The sequence below is a fragment of the Chiloscyllium plagiosum genome, unplaced genomic scaffold (genome assembly GCF_037043375.1).
Source record: "Chiloscyllium plagiosum isolate Xiang-an unplaced genomic scaffold, Cpla_swu_hap1 HiC_scaffold_46, whole genome shotgun sequence".
Lineage (NCBI taxonomy): Eukaryota > Metazoa > Chordata > Chondrichthyes > Orectolobiformes > Hemiscylliidae > Chiloscyllium > Chiloscyllium plagiosum.
In genome coordinates, this window is record NW_028270184.1 from 19,042,473 (window position 1) to 19,058,228 (window position 15,756).

Here is a 15,756-nt window from a genome sequence, read left to right on the forward strand (position 1 = left end):
ACAGGCAAGACACACGGGGGAATAAAGCATCTTTTCCAGTCCTCTCTGCTTTTGGGTGGAAACCAAAAGAATCGACAGTTTAAAAAAGGAAATTAAACAAGAATTTAAGGCAAATAATCTTGCAGAGCTTTGGAAAGGGAGCAGGGGAATTAAATTTTTGCAATACCCTGCTCTTAATATGATCCAGGGATTAATTGGGTATATTTGTGCTTTTCCCTTGCCTTTCCTTCCACAGGTGAGGTGCCCAGACCTGGACAACCTCCTGCGCCGGCTGTTAAATCTGAGTTTTTGGGGTGACACTAACCCCGGAAATCTTTTCGCACACACCCTTTTATCTTGCACAGTGAAAGGCCGATGATATTGAGGAGTTAAAGAATGGGGAGTGACTTTATTTGATATTGCTTGATATCTGTTTGAAATTGACGATCTGGAAATGCTTCCATTAAATGTGCTGCAGAAACAGTGAGAAAAAGCAGCCCCGCCTCTCCCGTCAGTCCAGGACCGCCTCCTCATTCACGATTTGCAGATGCCGGTGTTGGACTGGGATATACTAAGTTAAAAATCACACACCACCAGGTTATAGTCCAACAGGTTTACTTGGAAGCACTAGCATTCTGAGCCCCGCTCGTTCATCAGGATACTCCACAACTACCTGATAAAGGAGCAGCGCTGTCAAAGCTAGTGCTTCCAAGTTAACCTGTTGGACTCTCGCCTTGGTTGTGTGATGATTAACTCCTCATTCACAGATTGGTTGGAGAACTAATCCCGCCCCTCACACCCTTCGATAGGTTAAGACTGCAGCCCGCCCACTATCTCTGATTGGGCAAGTGTCACCTGATGTTTACTCTGATTGGATGGCTGGCAGCTACTATCACGCCTTCTGCTTCCTATTTGCCCTGAGGCGTTGTCAATCATGCGGGAGGAAGAGCGACGCATGCGCACAGTTGGTTGGGATATTGAATATGCGTGTGCCGGGAGTGACGGTTGGAAGTGAATGTTTGTTTATCACATCCACGGGCGGTAAGTAAAGGTTAAAAAGGCCAGTGCTCGGAGAAACATTCTGAAAAGAAGAATTCACGATTGCGAAGTTTAGGTCGCAATGCTCAAATCGGGTGTTCCGGTGCCGCAGAGAGTCTCAGGCCTCTTCCTGCCACAGGCCCCCGTTGAAGGCCAGTAGTATTTGTTTTGGTCGGGTTGGGGGGGTCTGCAGGCGCCGTTAGCGCGGTGATGTCACCGTGAGTGGGCGGAGCCGTGTGTAGCCTTTCCATTCTCCCCCTCCTTCCTTTACATCTGAGCCAATGACTCCATCTGGGGCCCTTCTGGTTTGTTTGGTTTCTCCCCGTCGGAGGGCGGGCTTACGAAGGGGAGATGTAGCTGGCTGGGATTTAAAAAAGCAGCAATCCCACCAGAATCTAACCACTGTCGTCCCCCTGAAAACTTTACAAGGCTTTCAGCAGCTGGATGTCTGACTGAGTCCTTCCTGCACATGGAGCAGGGGAATGTGACTGCACCATTGGGTGGGCAACTCAGATGGGTAACTGAGTGTCTCTGTCATTATCCTGATATTTCCACAGGACATCAATAGTGTCTCTGCTGGCCGGATAGTCAGGTAAATTCTAACTGAGTGGACAGAACATCCATATAATTTCTCTTTCAGTCTAGGTTAACATAAGAAAGATGAACAGGAGTAGGCCATCTGACTCACTGAGCCTGCTCTGCCGTTCAATATCAGCCTGGCTAATCTTTTCATGAACTCAGCACTACTTACGCACCTGCTCACCACAATCTTTAATTCCTTTACAGTTCACAAGTCTATCTTTGCCTCAAAAACATTCAAAGAGGTAGTGTCAACTGCTTCACTGGGCAGTGAATTCCATAGGTGCTAATGAGCTCTTAAAGCTCTTTCTGCAGTCGGTTCCCTGGTATACTTTTACTCATGCTGTGTAACTCAGTTATTTCTAAGTCCACTGGAAGACCATATGTAATCAGAACATTTGGCCCCTCAAGCCAGTTACATCATTCAATAGGATTGTGGCTGATCAAATATTCCTCATGTCGTCTTTCCAGCATTTTCTTGGAATCTTTGTTTCCCCTACTGATCAAGAATCTGTCTATCTCAGCCTTAAAGGTACAAACAGACTCTGCCCCCACAGCACTGTGGCAAAGAGTTCCAACAAGGAGAAATTCCTCCTCTCATTTTTGATATCCCTTCATTCTGAGATTATACTTTCTAGTCTTGTATTCTTGCATGAATGGGAATATCCTCTCACACCCTGTCTAGATAATTCAAAATCTGAATTGCTTCAATGAGATCTATCATTGTTCTAAACTCTAATGTGTTGTGTTTTATTCACTTAATCACTGGTTAAAGTTCTTTCCACAGTCAGTACACTGTGAGAGAACTTTTGCTGAATTTTAAAATCATTTTTGTTTTGAAAATGAGGTCAATGGTGGACCTCTGGATTGTGAGCAGTAGCTTGTTTTGAAAAGAGTAAACCAGCTGGTGTTTGTTGTTAAGGCTGAGCCTGGATGTTAATTGCAGGTTGTTTCTTGATTTAAAAACTCTGTAGACACTAGAGGATGGCAGTGTGCTTAACCAGATAGGAGATGTTTGACTATTAATGAGGTTAGTGTCTGGGAACTGGTGCCAGCAAGTCTGGGAGAGGATGTGATCAAACAGAAGCAAGCTGGAGATTTTTGTTTCCACACTGTAAGTAATCTAATCTAATCTATTTTTGACCTTTTGGTTTTTTGAGAGAAGAATTTTGTCTATTGATGCGACAGTCTGAGGATTTGGCAACGTTAGTATCTGTGAAATAATGCATCATGGAAACTACTGAAGTATTCTGGCCAGTTTTGTAATTTTTGAACTTTTTCTAATTTATCCCTTAAACCTCAAGAAGATATTAGTACGCTTCCTTCATTGCTCAGACCATCGAGTGTAGGCATTGGGACATTATATTGAGGTCATACAGGATGTTGGTGAGGCCTCTTCTGGTGTGCTGTGTCCAGTTCTGGTTGCTGTGCTACAGGAAGAATGCCATTAAATTAGAGAGGGTTCAGCAGATATTTACCAAGATGTTGCCAGGATATGGAATGTTTGAATTTACAGTAGCGTCTCGACTTACGAACTTAATCCGTTCCGGGACCCGGTTCGTGAACCGAAAAGTTCGCGAACTGAATCAATTTTCCCATTGTTCGGATATTCAAAGCGCACGTAGCAAAGCAGAACAATGACAATGAAGCCACTGGCTTTTTGCATTTGTACCTTCGTTCGTACCTTGAATTTTGTACGTACGTTGAAGCAAAGTTTTACAAACAATCCTGTTCGTAAACGGATTTGTTCGTGAACGGGGTCGTTCGTATGTCGAGGCGCTACGTATAAGGATAGGCTGGAAAGGCTAGGCCTTTTTTCACTGGAGTGTAGTAGGTTGAAAGTTGACCGTATGGAGGTTTATAAAATCATAAGGGGTATAGATAAGGTGAATGGCAGGTGGTGGGTGTGAGAAACAAAAGCTCACTCACTTTAATAATTTCAGTCCGAGACGAATATCTGAATAACAGCTTCTTTTTTATTTATACACCAAAAGGTGGGTGCCTTGTCTAATTACCAGGTAAGGTAATTACAGAATGCACACTATATCCAAAAAACCCTCGCAATTTATACCATATGTTTTCCTTATTCCATTGTCTGTTCCCTGCTTCGCTTACGTCACTCATTTCCTTAAGACGTATCCCACAACTTCTGTTTATCCTGTTTTGTCCGTGACAAACTCTTATCTCTGACTCCCATAAGGGTGTTTTGACGTCAGTCTATTATAGATTATTGATTAGGCATATCTTTTCTTCTATCAGCACCTATTTCCATCCAGAGGCCACTTTGACCTCTTTGATTAGGGTTAGTTCCTGTGTCTTGAGGAGGGGAAACAGATGCTTTCCTGTTTGCCCATATATCCACCATTGTTCTGTATTCATGTCTCATGCTCACATATCCTTTCTTTTTGCTGAATATGTATTTTCTCATTCCTATTCTGTATCAGAATTTATACTTGCAGAAATAACATTAATTCATTTATATCCCACAATTTCCCCTTTTTCTTTTCATTACTATCTGTTATCTTCTGCATTTTTGTCTCCCTCTTTTTTTTTTTTAAACATTGTTCCCAAAATTCGCAAGCATCATTTCAGAGATTTCATCCATCTTAGTCTCACTCATCTCCTTATTATTTAGTTGATAAAGTCCCTCTGTCAAATTTCCCCTCAGGGGCATTCGTTTCATCAAGGCTGTTTCAATCAGCCTCTGGGTGAGCCCTCGTATACAGGGTATGATACAACAGCCAATGGCCACCAATACCCCGACTACTACTATCAGGGAAGTAAGGATAGAAACCACCACCCCCTTCCAGTTTCCAAACCAGGATTCAAGCCACCCTGTGAGAGATGTGTCTACTCCTGAATTCTCAGCCAGTTCCTCTGCTAAGGTAGTCAATCCCCGTAAGGTCCGAGTAATCGAACCATCTGGCGCAGTGTTATTAGGAATAAAGGTACAACAGCTTCCTCCTAACATCACACATACACCCCCTTTCTCTGCTAAAATCATATCAAGGGCTATTCTATTTTCCCATGCCATCCTACTCGTCGCATCAAGCTGTTCTGATATTCCTTTAACCCCCTCTCTTGTATAATTTATAAATCGCTGTTGATTATAGAAAATGTAATTTATCCAATCTACATTTTTATTAATTGTTACCCACCAAAAGAGAGCTGACTCAAAGCCTGCTGCAATCTGGTTACGAGCCTTGAATTCATCAGGTACTGCCCTAGGAACTCCTACCGAATCAAGATAAATCCTGTCATCAAAAGAAGTATCTAACAGTAATCTCTTACCCCTTCCCCTTTTTCTTACTATCTTCTCCTTCTCAAATGCCAAGGTAAATGGAATTGCCAATTGTACAATTGCGCATATCCCTTTCCAATCCGGAGGTAGGGTGGGTCTCAATATTTTTCCTCCACAGTACCACCACAGATCCGCTCGGGCAACCTTTAATGCTGAGTAGTTCCCTCCCTTCTCCGTTTCGGTAACATTCTTAATCTCTGTACATAATTTCAGCTCCCCCAAATCTCTCGACCGGCTCGTACCTCGCCTGTGCACACATGACGTGTGATTTCCAACTGCGGCGGAAAATGTGGGGGGAACTTTTGCATCTTTCTCCTCCAAGGGAGGGAACATCAGAGATAGGGAGGTACAATTCCTATCATTCCATGCAGTCTCATCCTGATACAGGGCTATCATACATTTCATGCCCTTCCTGTCTCGCTTCCACCCGAGCGGAAAGGGAACCACCTGGGCCACTGGCCTACCGGAGGCACATGCATAGCAATTGCTTTTGTTCAGACTTTTTACAGTATACTTTACCCATTCAACCCAGGCATTTGTATCCCCGTACCCAGTCTCTATCTCGATGGTCTGTTTCAAATCCTTTACCTCTATAATTTTTACTACTTTAGGATCATCGGGAGGGGTGAAAGGTTGTATCTCATTACCCAGTAATTCTACCCGTTTTCCCTGTCCTACGCTAATTCGAAAACAACAGCCCACAAACTCCTTCCCATTTGCTTTCATTTCAATCCCAAATGTTTCATTTAATTGTATCTCATAAGTGCCACCTCCCAAAACTGCTTCGTGCCATGTGGTTTTCCTTATCGTTAAATATATGGGGTTACACTTTTTATTGGGACAATCGCGTGCTGGTCGGAAGGGGGCCGGTGTATTGTGACAAGACCATTATACCAGGTACCATCCCCGAGGCCATCCCCATAGGACTTAAGATGTATCTCTGAGTTGCGGTATTGTCTCTGATTAGCTACATTCCCACAATTTACTAAGCTACATACATCAGTGTCTATTACTTGTGGATTATCAGACTCAGGAACCATTAATAATACATATGAAAATGATATTTGACAAAATCCTAATACGAAGAGGACTAGCATCATAACTCTAAGCATTCCCAGTATTCTAATCGCTATGCTAAAACACAAAAAGGCTTAATATACAATCTTACGGAAATAATCCCGCGCCCGCGTCGCCACTGTATAGTCAATTACTCAAAGTCTCTTTAGTCTGAGTTTCAGCGGGTCTTGCGTTGATTCGGCTGTCCAGACTTCTTCCTCAACTGGAGGGTCCACTGGCCCTTTGATCCGAGTGTAATGAGTCCAGCCTTTTTCCGCCGTCCTTATTGCCGTTTCGGTAGTCAAAAGAGCCTGGTACAGCCCTTCCCAGTCTGGCTGCAGCTTAGTCTCTGTCCATGATTTTATTAAGACCCAATCTCCTGGCCGGATGGGATGAACAGCAAATTCAAGGGGCGGAGTCTGTGCCAATAGACCCTGTTTTCTAAGGAAAGATAAAGAGGAGGACAAGCCCAGTATATACTTCTTTAAAAACAAATCTTTAGTTTCAGGAATTGGCAATTCTCCCTGCGTTCCCAAATAAGGTAATCCAAATAAAATTTCATAGGGGGATAGTCCCAAATCTTTCCTCGGGGCTGTTCGTACTCGCAAGAGAGCTATAGGTAAACATTTGGTCCAAGGGAGTATGGTTTCTATGATCAATTTAGAGAGCTGTCGTTTGAGTGTTTGGTTCATTCTCTCGACTCTTCCTGATGATGGTGGATGCCATGGAGTATGGAATTCCCAGGAAATCCCCAACCCCTTCATTACCCCCTGTAACACTTTAGAGGTAAAATGAGTTCCTTGGTCGGAATCTATACGGTTCACTAACCCATATCGGGGAATTATGTGCTCTAATATTGTTTTAGACACCCCATTTGCAGTGGCGGTAGCCAGGGGGTATGCTTCAACCCAACCAGATAAATGATCTACTATGACCAACATATATTTTAATCTTCCTACTCTAGGTAGTTCAGTATAATCCTGGGTCTCTTCCTCCCTGGGCCTGTTTTCTCAGAACTTTTTTATTTACCTTTCTGCATATTATGCATCCCTCACATATTTGTTTAGCAATGGTATATATCCCTTTACATCCATATTCCCTAAGAACTAAATCACACATTGCTTGTACTCCCCAGTGACTGTCTTGGTGTAGGATAGCCATAATCTCTCGCATCATCATTTTGTTTAACATTTCCCTTCCATCAGATAACTTCCAATGCCCGTCAGCTGTCTTTGTAGCCCCTAAATCTCTCAATTCTCTTTCTTCTTTTTCAGTAAATATAGGAGCTTCCCTAGGACCTGGAACAGTAGGTATTAGGGAATGAATCACCACTTCTTGTGGGTTCAGGGCGGCTTCCCTAGCCACTTCATCAGCTAATCTATTTCCCCTAACCTCTGGTTCATTTCCTTTCTGATGACCATTTACGTGCACTACGGCTATCTCTTGGGGGAGTAATAAAGATTCCAAGACCCGTTTAATCAATTCTTCATGAACTAATTCCTTCCCCCGGCTATTGATCAATCCTCTTTCCTGCCATATCTTTCCGAACATGTGCACAACACCAAATGCATATTTAGAATCAGTGTATACTGTTCCCTCTTTATTTTCTAATGTCCTAAGGGCTCTCTCCAATGCATAGAGTTCGCAGGTCTGAGCTGACCACCCATTTGGCAACCTTCCTGCCTCCACCACACGACCTTCTGTCCCGTCTACGACTGCATACCCATTATGCCTTTTCCCTTCAATCACCCGGGACAACCCGTCTATAAAAAGTCTAGCCCCTGCATGAAGTGGAACATCTCTCAGGTCCATACGGACCTTAGTTTGGTATTCAATAATGTCAAGGCAGTCGTGCCCTGGATTCTGAGGAGAGTCTCCTTCCCCTTTCCAAAGAAAAGCAGCTGGATTTAAACAATTGTCGGTGACCAACACTAAATCATCCTTTTCTATCAGTATCGCCTCATATTTCAAAATCCGCGAGTCTGTCAACCATCGCCCAGCTTTTTGGTTTAGGATTGTTCTCACTTGATGTGGAGTGATTACTATTAGGGCTCCCCCAAATGTAAGCTTTCTGCTTTCCTCCACCAACAGTGCAGTGGCAGCCACAGCCTGCACACACTCAGGCCACCCTAGGGATACTGGATCCAATAGCTTTGAAAGATATGCTACTGGCTGTTTAATCCCTCCGCACCTCTGGGTTAATACTCCTAAAGCCGCTCCCTTATCTACAGTGACAAAGAGGTGGAAGGGTTTATCTAGGGAGGGTAAGGCTAACACGGGGGCATAAATCAAATCTCTTTTGAGTTTCTCGACTAGTTCTTTTTCCTCATCATTCCAATTTAGATGTTCTGGCTCCCCCTCTATTAGTTTGAGATATAATTTCCTAGTCTTCTGAGCATAGGAATCTATCCACAATCTGCAATATCCCGTTAGACCCAAACATTTGCGTAACTCTCGTTTAGTGCTGGGCAGTGGCATCCCCACTATTCCCTCTATCCGCTCCGGGCTTATCTTTCGCTTACCCTCACTCACTAAATGTCCCAAGTATTTTACTTCTTGCTCCACATATTGTAATTTGTTTTTAGATACTCGCAGGCCCTGCTGGCCCAGAAAATTCAATAATTTGTTAGTGGCTTCTACTACTCTGTCTCTTCTTATTCCTGATACTAAGAGGTCGTCTACATACTGCAACAGGGTAGTCCCCTTGTCGCTGCTAAATTTCTCCAATATTTGTTCTAACTTCTGTCCAAATAAATTCGGGGATTCCGTAAACCCCTGGGGGAGCACAGTCCATCGGTATTGCTGTTTCCGCCCTGTCTTGGGATCCTCCCATTCAAAGGCAAACAAATTCCTACTTTCCTCCGCCAAGGGACAAGCCCAAAAGGCATCCTTTAAATCTATCACACTAAACCATTTGTGGTCATGAGGGATCTTACTTAATAACGTATAGGGGTTTGGCACCACTGGGTGCCTGACCTGTACTATCCGATTTAATGTTCTCAAATCTTGCACCAATCGATTAGTTCCATCAGATTTCCGTACTGGTAGAATTGGGGTATTATAAGGAGACATACATGGTTCCAACAGTCCATCTCTAATCAGTCCCTCAATTACTGGCTGCAGTCCCCGTTTACCTTCTATGGAAATAGGATATTGTCGTTCACAGACAACGTCCCCTTTCCGTTTTAAATTTATTAAAAGGGGAGGGATCTGTAGTTTTCCACGATTCCCTTCTCTAGCCCATACTATAGGGTCTATATCTCTCTCTCTGCATCCTCTGTCAATATTGCCAGTTGTACAACTAATTCTTTTTCCTGAATTCCAATCTCCAGTCCTAAAAGGATAATTAGGTCTCTCCCCAGTAAGTTACTTCCTATATCAGGGATATACAGCAGTTCCCCTGTAACCCTACCTTTAGGACCTTCTATCATCATAGGTTCAAATAGTGGAACAGTAAATCCTTCCCCTTTCACCCCCGAAACAGTAATTGACCGTGTTAACATTTCTACTTTCTTTGGTTTAAAATTCAGCGATGACCGTGCTGCCCCCGTATCTACTAGGAAGACTACCTCTTCCCTACAGGGTCCCACCTTCAAGTTTATCAAGGGTTCCTGGTGGGCCCCCGAGGACAGGAACCCCTGACACCCCTATTCTTCATCATAATTCATAAGCGGAATTGCCTTTTCTTTCCTTTGTAAATCAGGACACTCCCGCTTAAAATGCCCTATCTTTCCACAATAATAGCATCCTGCCTGTAGCGACTTCCATCTCTGCCCCTGTCGCTCAAACCCTCTATCAAATGTTCCCCCTTGTCCTCTCCCTCTTCCTCTTCCTCTCTGCCCTACATGCTGCCTCCTGCCACTCCGGTTGCTCACTATTGGTTCCATTCTCCTCTTAATTACCTCCTCAACCGTAGCTACCATCATTTTCGCCTTCTGTTTTTGTCTCTCATCCTCCCTCTTTACAAACACTTTCTGTGCCTCTCTCAACAATTCATCTAATGGTTTTTCGCTCCATCCTTCTATCTTCTGTATCTTTCTCTGTATGTCTGGCCATGCTTTTGTCACAAAATGTACTTTCAAAAGACCCTGTGCCACTGGGTCCTCAGGGTTCATTCCAGAGTATTTCCGCATTGAGTCCCTTAATCTTTGCAAGAAAGCTGAGGGAGTCTCATCTTTCTCCTGTCTAATTTCAAAGGCTTTAATCAAATTCTGTGACTTCGGAACTGCCTCCCTTATCCCTTTTAGAATCAGGTCTTTCAATTCCCTCATTTCTTCTCTATGCTCCGGGTTTTGGTTTTCCCACTGGGGGTCTCTGAGGGGAAACTTCACCTCTCCCTGTCCAGCATCCCCATCTCCAATCGGGTGTTCCCTGTCCCATATTTTAATGGCAGCTCCTCGTATAAGTCCCCTCTCCTCCCCAGTAAATAGTATATTCAAAATAGACATTAATTCAGCCCAGGTATACAGACTGGGCCCCAAAAATTGATCAATTTGTTCAGACAACCCCACCGGATCCTCAACCAGGACCTTCATTTCCTTTTTAAATGTTCTGACCTCCCCACTGGTGAGGGGGGCACTTACAAACCAATGTCTTTGTCCCCTATGGGTACCTCCCGAAGGGGATAAGTCGTTACGTTTTTCCCCTTTTTCTTTTGTTTTCCCCCCTTAGACTTTGATTTAGATTCTCCGGAGGCCTCCTCTACATCTACTGTAGCTTCCCTTTCTTTTGCTGAGAATTGAGGGTCAGGAACAACAACATCCCCAGCCCCTGTCCCTTCGTCCTCCTCTTGTGAATCATCTGTTCCCTGTCTGTCTGTCTGTCCTCCTTCACCTTGTTCACCTAACCTGATTTTATGATACGGTGGGGGGGGGGGGGCAAACAGTTAAGAGGATCCCAGGGACTGGGTGGGGCAGAGGGGGAATCCTTTCTCTTTACTAACATCATTCCCAAACTGCCCTTCCAACAGGACGCATAATCCGCCTCCTCTTGACTAAAAGGTTGTTTTCCATTCACATACAACCCTAAATACTGACAGACCCAATCCTCGTCCGAACCATACTTTGGCCAGAAGACAGCCGGACGAAGGATTGGTTCTTTGGTCCATACGAAACAACAATATTTAATCATTTTCTTTTTATCTTTTGCCCTTGTACAAGTATTACTTGTCCAATCCCGCAACATCCTCCCCAACGGACTTTCAGGAGGAATGTTACCAGGGACTTTTTCATCCCTTACTCCGTGACAGCTACTCTGCCTACCCCCCATTTTCCCGGGGCCCTCGCTAGTCCCCCAGCGAGTAAATTCCTCTTTTCCCGGCCACCAAGGCAATACTTAAAAGTCAATTTTCTTACCTTGGTCTGTGCACAGAATTGTCTGGCCCCTTTTGTCACCGTATCTTCTATCAAGTTCCTATCACTGTCTGATTCAGATGTCTCTCTTATAGGATTCACATCAGTCACCCAAGGGAGCAGACCAAACCGGGACACGAGACCGCTCCTCAATGGGGAACGGGACGCGTCTTCCCAGTGTCCAAGGCCAGCCACTCCCCCCGGTGATGGAAGAAAATCCCGGACGAGCCCCCAATTGTGAGAAACAAAAGCTCACTCACTTTAATAATTTCAGTCCGAGACAAATATCTGAATAACAGCTTCTTTTTTATTTATACACCTATAGGTGGGTGCCTTGTCTAATTACCAGGTAAGGTAATTACAGAATGCACACTATATCCAAAAAACCCTCGCAATTTATATCATATGTTTTCCTTATTCCATTGTCTGTTCCCTGCTTCGCTTACGTCACTCATTTCCTTAAGACGTATCCCACAACTTCTGTTTATCCTGTTTTGTCCGTGACAAACTCTTATCTCTGACTCCCATAAGGGTGTTTGACGTCAGTCTATTATAGATTATTGATTGGGCATATCTTTTCTTCTATCAGCATCTATTTCCATCCAGAGGCCACTTTGACCTCTTTGATTAGGGTTAGTTCCTGTGACTTGAGGAGGGGAAACAGATGCTTTCCTGTTTGCCCATATATCCACCATTGTTCTGTATTCATGTCTCATGCTCACATATCCTTTCTTTTTGCTGAATATGTATTTTCTCATTCCTATTCTGTATCAGAATTTATACTTGCAGAAATAACATTAATTCATTTATATCCCACAGTGGGTGATTTCTAGATGAGGGATGTAGTTTTAACGTGAGAGGAGAAAGATTTTAATAAGGTGAGGGACACTTCTTTTTCACAGAGAGGTGAAAATGGTTTGTGTGTGGAATGAAGTTTCAGAGGGAAGTGGTGGAGGCAGATACAGTTACAACGTTTAAAAGACATTTGGATAAGTACATGAATAAGATATGTTTCAAGGGATATGGGCCAAGCAGACACTGGTGGGATTAGTATAGTTTGACATTATGGTCAGCATGAAGTGGTTGGATCAAGGGGTCTGTTTCCATGCTAGATTACTCAATGACTGTTTGTCTGTCTTTGGTATGAATAGGGCTTTAAACAAATGATTGAATTCAATCATTGCAGTGATCCTAGAATACCTACAGTGTGGAAAAAGGCTATTCAGCCCATCTAGTCCACAATGATTCTCGGAAGAGCATCGCACCCAGCCTCACCTTTTTACTGTAACCCTGAATTTCTCATGGTTAACCCACCCACCCTGAAAAATCCTGGACACAATGGGGCAATTATTTTGGGCAACTCACCGAATCTGCACATCTTTGAACTGTGGGAGGAAACCGGAGCATCTGGAGGAGGCTTGTGCAGTCACGGGGAGAACATGCAAACTCCACACCGACAGTCAACCATGGGAGGACTCTAACCCAGATCCCTGGGACTGTGAGGCAGCAGTACTACCCACTGAGCCACATTTGCTGAGGAGTATATGCAGTATGGTGTTGGGAGGCACTTGTGTATGTGCGATTGATTGAAAAGTGACCACTTACAAAACTGTTTCACTGAACTGGTTGCCAATTAGGAGGAGACTTTGAGAGCAGACCAGGGAGTGACAGGGAGAAAATTGAGCGGTGTGGGCCCTTCGGACGTTGGGGTTATTGTCAGTTCACCACTTCTCTCACCCCCCCACTCCCCTCCACTGACTCCTTCTACCTCCCCCTTTCCCTCTTACACCACACTTCCCACTCCCTTGGCCCCCCCTCTCCACCACTGCCCCCTCACACCGTACGGCTTCCTCCTTCACCCCCCCCCATTCCTTCCTTCCCCCTTTGTCCATCCGTTACTGAGCCCACCCCCACCCCTACCCCATTCCTCACATCCCCCCTGTCCCTTACTCCCCCTGGACTGAGGACACAGCCTTACAGTACAGGGAATACCCTTTTAGAATGGAGACGAGGAGGAGTTTCTTCACTCAGAAGGTGGTGAATCTGTGGAATGCTTTGCCGCAGAAGACTGTGAAGGCCTAGTCTATGAGTGTATTTGATTTGTGAGGGGATCAAGGGTTAAAGGGAGAAGGCAGGAGAATGGGCTTGAGAAACAAATCAGCCATGATCGAATGGTGGAGCAGACTCAATGGGCAGAGTGGCCTGTTTCTGCTGCGATATCTTATAGTCTTATTTGGCTCATTGAGCTCATGGTTGATCTGATTCTGACCTCAATTCCACTTTCCTTTCAATTCCCTGTAACCCTATCTTTGCTACATTTCTAACCTCACTGGAACTTCTGATTTCTGTCATCTCCTTTCCCAGGGATTTATAAGATTTGAAGGCAGCAAGAATTTCTTTTCTTTGCTTCTGATATCTTTCCAGCTCCAGGCTCCAGCAGGATATTTGAAAATAGTGGGATTCTTTGGCAGGTGAGTATTTTTGAGCATTCATCTACAATTTCAATCTTGTTGTGCACTGTCGTGCTTCCATAGTCCTGGGGTTGATGTGGCACCTTTCCTGTGGATCTGAATCTGTATCCCATCTAGTGCTCTCTTATACCTCTCCACATCATCTCTCTGTCTCTAATTCCAGGATTATTTGAACCTTTATTAGTATTTTGTTGTTATTTCTGCTGACTGTGTGCAAATGAGGTTTCTATTGCTGCCCATCTCCCAGTATATGTTGTGATTTCCCAGCTTTATCTTCCCATGGTCAGGAATTGTTTGTCCTGCACTGGAGATCATTTCTTTTTCTGAGCTAATATTGACCATCACTTTTTATGACACAAGGATAGCAGCCCAAAGCAAACCAGCTTCACTAACACTGGATTCACAACACAGTGAAATTAAAACATTGAATGACCACATTGCCCAAACATTCTTAACTAGTCTTTGAGTAACAGATCTTGGACACTGAGTTTATAGAAAGAAGAAATAATAACTTGAGCAAAACAAATATAAGCAACAAAATCTCATCAATATCTGTGATTTAAACACATTTTTTTTCTTCATTCACAACCTCCACTCTCACTGACTGACAGACACGTAGGGATAGATGAAACAGAAATTGAAATTAATATAAATTGTCAGTTCAAGTAAATACTTGTCAACAATGGATGCCAAGCCTTTGTGCAATTCTTGGATAATGAAATTTTCACAGGCACGTAAACTTTATCTAATTTCCAAGGCAGCAGTCAATGGAAACAGTTTCAGCAAACTCCTGTAAATATTTACTTTGATCTATATACTTTGTTCTTGCTTTTCTCAGAACATTGAAAAATTTGAGAGCTGGGTAGAAAACGAGAGACAGAGCAGCCAGTTCAGAACTCACTCTGCACCTTCTTGACCCTCTTGAACCATTTCAGTCTGTGTTGCAAAGCTGCGCCCACATTGCTGTTCAGTAAGGAGTTACAGAATTTTCATCCAGTAGTGAAAATGTAGTGCAGATATTTGTGTCAGTTACAATCATTTTGTTTTTATATCCCACCTTTAACACAATAGAAACATAGAAAATAGGAACAGGAGTACACTGTTGTGGCATTCGATCTTGCTCCTCTATTCAGTATGATGATGGCTGATCATTCTACTCAGTAGCTTGTTCCCTTTAGACTATATCCTTTGATCCCTTTAGCCCTCAGAACTATATCTATCTTCAATTTGGAAACATTGTGTTTGGGCCTAAATTGCTTTGTGTTGCAGCGAATTCTGCAGACCACCAGACTCTGAGAAAATAAATATTTCCTCATCTCAGTCCTAAATGGCCTACCCCATATCCTTAACCTTTGACTACCCACTCATTAGAAGATCCTTCCTGTATTTACCTTGTTAGTCCTGTCAGAATGTTTTAGGGTTTCTGTGAGATTCTCTTTCCTTCCAGTGGGTTTCACCCTAACCAATTCGTTTTGTCCTTATCCATCAGTGCTGCCAACCCAGCAATCAGTCTGGTAAACCTTTGTTGTACACCCTCCATTAAGCAAGCATCCTTCATCAGGTAAGATTTCAAAACCTGCACACAATGTGGAATAACCAAGACTGTACAATTGAAACAAGACATCCCTGCTTCTCGCCAATACACCGTTTGCCACTTTCACCTCCTGCTACACCTGCGTGCTTACTTTCAGCGACTCGTGGACAAGAACACTAGATCTTATTTCACCTCCTCTTTTTCCAGCCTCTTGCCATTCAGAAATTAATCTGCCTTCATGTTTTGTGATCAAACTGGATAATCTCCCATTTATCTACATTATCCTTCATCTGGTGTTAGCTTCTTGAATGTTGTTGGAGCTGCACCCATCCAGGCAAGTGGGGAGTATTCCATTATATTCCTAACCCCCAAGATGTTGGTAGTGGGGGATTCCGTGATGGTAACACAGTTGAATGCCAAAGGGCAGTGGTTAGATTGTCTCATTGG

General features: G+C 43.7%; 1 protein-coding gene across 7 annotated transcripts in view; it reads left to right on the plus strand.

Moving 5' to 3' along the window:
* The first annotated feature begins 953 nt into the window (after nucleotides 1–953).
* LOC122543957 (uncharacterized) overlaps nucleotides 954–15,756 on the plus strand; it is a 45,493-nt gene continuing 30,690 nt past the window's right edge. For 4 of the 7 annotated variants that reach the window (XR_015754528.1, XR_015754529.1, XR_015754525.1 and 1 more), the window contains exons 1-5: nucleotides 960–1,020; nucleotides 11,400–11,541; nucleotides 11,630–11,653; nucleotides 13,729–13,775; nucleotides 15,265–15,336. The gene's annotated coding sequence lies outside the window, so the exon portion shown is untranslated. Of the gene's footprint in view, nucleotides 1,021–11,399; nucleotides 11,542–11,629; nucleotides 11,654–12,123; nucleotides 12,183–13,668; nucleotides 13,776–15,264; nucleotides 15,337–15,756 lie in introns of all 7 variants that reach the window. The other 3 variants (XR_015754530.1, XM_087983552.1, XR_015754527.1) reach the window with 3 other exon arrangements.